Source organism: Piliocolobus tephrosceles, chromosome 17 (genome assembly GCF_002776525.5).
Source record: "Piliocolobus tephrosceles isolate RC106 chromosome 17, ASM277652v3, whole genome shotgun sequence".
NCBI classification, from domain to species: Eukaryota; Metazoa; Chordata; class Mammalia; order Primates; family Cercopithecidae; genus Piliocolobus; species Piliocolobus tephrosceles.
The window spans coordinates 70,377,921-70,380,450 of NC_045450.1; positions in this window are offsets into that span (position 1 = coordinate 70,377,921).

The window sequence follows — 2,530 nt, forward strand, 5'->3', positions numbered from 1 at the left end:
AGCCTCCTGAGTAGCTGGGACTACAATTATGCATCACCATGCCTGGCTAATTTTTTTTTTTTTTTTTTTTTAGTAGAGATGAGGTCTCACTATGTTGCCCAGGCTGGTCTCAAATTCCTGGGCTCAAGTGATCCTCCCATCTGGGCCTCCCAAAGTGCTGGGACTACAGTCATGAACCATCATGCCTGGCCAGATCTCCTGTCTAAATGAGACTTTGTACCCTTTGACCCCCATCTCCCCATTCCCCACTTCCCCTTCCTTCCCCTGCTATTCTATTCTACTCTCTACTTCTATGAGATCAACTTTTTTAGATTCCACATATAAATGAGATGATGCGGTATTATTTGTCTTTCCATGACTGGCTTATTTCAGTTTGCCTGCTGTCCTCTACGTTCACCCGTGTTGTCACAAATTACAGAATTTCCTCCTTTTTTAAGCCTGAATAGTATTCCATGGTGTATATATACCTACCTTATTTATTTATTTTTTTTTTGAGATGGAGTTTCACTCTTGTTGCCCAGGCTGGGGTGCAATGGCTTGATCTCAGTTCACTGCAACCTCCACTTCCTGAGTTTAAGCGATTCTCTTGCCTCAGCCTCCCGAGTAGCTGGGTTTACAGGCATGTGCCACCACACCCACCTTTTTTTGTGTGTGTGTATTTTTAGTAGAGACAGGTTTCACCATGTTGCCCTGACTGGTCTCGAACTCCTGACCTCAGGTGATCCACCTGTCTCGCCTCCCAAAGTGCTGGGATTACAGGCATGAGCCACCACGCCCGGTCTGTACCCCATTTTTTTTTTATTTTTTTGAGACGGAGTCTTGCTGTGTTGCCCAGGCTGGAGTGCAGTGGCCAGATCTCAGCTCACTGCAAGCTCCACCTCCTGGGTTCCCGCCATTCTCCTGTCTTAGCCTCCCGAGTAGCTGGGACTACAGGTGCCCGCCACCTCACCCGGCTAGTTTTTTTTTTTTATATATATATTTTATTAGAGATGGGGTTTCACCGTGTTAGCCAGAATGGTCTCGATCTCCTGACCTCGTGATCCGCCCGTCCCGGCCTCCCAAAGTGCTGGGATTACAGGCTTGAGCCACCGCGCCCGGCCTATACCCCATTTTTAATCCATTCATCCGTTGATGGTCATTTAGGTTGATTCCATATCTTGACTATTATGAATAGTGCTGCAATAAACATGAGAGTGGGTGGGTGCAGTGGCTCACGCTGTAATCCCAGCACTTTGGAAGGCTGAGGCGGGCGGATCACTTGAGGTCAGGAGTTTGAGACCAGCCTGGACAACATGGTGAAACCCTGTCTCTACTAAAAATACAAAATTAGCTGGGCATGATGGCCGGTGCCTGTAATCCCACTTACTTGGGAGGCTGAGGCAGGAAAATCACTTGAACCTGGGAGGTGGAGATTGCAGAGAGCCAAGATCGCACCACTTCACTCAGGCCTGGGAGACAGAGCGAGGCTCCATCTCAAAAAAATAAATAAATATGAGATAATATAGGCTGGGCGCGGTGGCTCACGCCTGTAATCCCAGCACTTTAGGAGGCCAAGGCGGATGGATCACGAGGTCAGGAGATCGAGACCATCCTGGCTAACATGGTGAAGCCCCGTCTCTACTAAAAAATTACAAAAAATTAGCCAGGCGTGGTGGTGGGCGCCTGTAGTCCCAGCTTCTTGGGAGGCTGAGGCAGGAGAATGGTGTGAATCCGGGAACCAGAGCTTGCAGTGAGCCGAGATTGCGCCACTGCACTCCAGCCTGGGCGACAGAGCAAGACTCCGTCTCAAAAAAAAACAAAAAAAAAGAAAACAAAAAAAAAAAGATAATATAAATAAACTATTTTATTTTATTTATTGTGGGTGGTTTTTTTTGTTATTGTTTCTTTTTTGTTTTTGCTTTTTGAGATGGAGTCTCGCTCTGTTACCCAGACTGGGGTGTAGTGGCATGATTCCAGCTCATTGCAGCCTCAGTCTCCTGGGCTCAAGTGATTCTCCTCCCTTGGCCTCATGAGTAGCTGGGACTACAGGCATGCGTCTCGATGTCAGGCTAATTTTTGTATTTTGTGTAGAGATGGGGGTCTCACTGTGTTGTCCAGGCTGGTCTTGAACTCCTGACTTCAAGTGATCCTCCCACCTTGGGCTCCCAAAGTGCTGGGTACAGGCATGAGCCACCACACCCAGCCTTAAAACTATAACACCGTGGAATCTGCGAACCTATTTCGGGATAATCGGCAACAGTATCTTCTGGTGACATTAGAATTTAGACAGGCCAAATGGTCCTCCAAAAATGAGACTTGGTTGTGCTATTTTAAAGCAGTCATCTTTCAGCAATGATGGGATGCGTTGCCCAGCATGTGGCAAACAGTGCTTGCAAGGTGGCCCCTGAGACTGAGTGCCTGCAAGGAGACCGGGTGCTCTGTGGGCCACTCACACGTGTGTCTGACTTTTGGGCTGGCAGCACTTGGTGCGAGACCTGCCCACTGATGCACCTGCACAGGTCATTCTGGGGCTGAGCACCTGTGGGTCACC